Source organism: Plasmopara halstedii, assembly GCF_900000015.1.
Source record: "Plasmopara halstedii genome assembly, contig: Scaffold_555, whole genome shotgun sequence".
In the NCBI taxonomy this organism is placed as follows: Eukaryota; Oomycota; class Peronosporomycetes; order Peronosporales; family Peronosporaceae; genus Plasmopara; species Plasmopara halstedii.
In genome coordinates this window covers 1,707,287-1,707,776 of record NW_020187475.1, presented here as the reverse complement: position 1 = coordinate 1,707,776, position 490 = coordinate 1,707,287, and positions in this window count along the sequence as shown.

Genomic DNA, 490 nt, shown 5'->3' with positions numbered 1-490 from the left:
AAGCGCTCAGAAACCTAAAGACTTCTGGTTGGCCGGGGTCAAACCTCATGAACGTAAACCTTTCATGTTTCATGTACCTTTTTGCGTCGAGAACCACTTTGTAACTTTTTTTCAAGCTATGTTGTTGGCCTATAAATTCTAACACCGTTCGCATGTTAATGTTGGTACATCGCATCTAGTATCACGAACATCGATCCTCAAGAAGACTGTTAATCGAACTTTAATCTGCGCAGTGTGAACGTAATACCAGACGAAAAACTTTTGTTTTTGCAGCATTTTGTTTGTTCAATGTGATTGTTTGATTATATGTTTGATACAAAGTAAAAACATTACCAAGCAAGCGGGTAGTGCTCAATTTTGTGAGCTATTGCTTTCTTCGTCCAAGCAAGTTTTAAGTCTAGAAACGGCTGTCATGAAGCATCCTTTACTTATTGTAAACGCGAAGCGCTAATTTTGCATCCAGATGCGCGATACTGAGATACATTGTTGC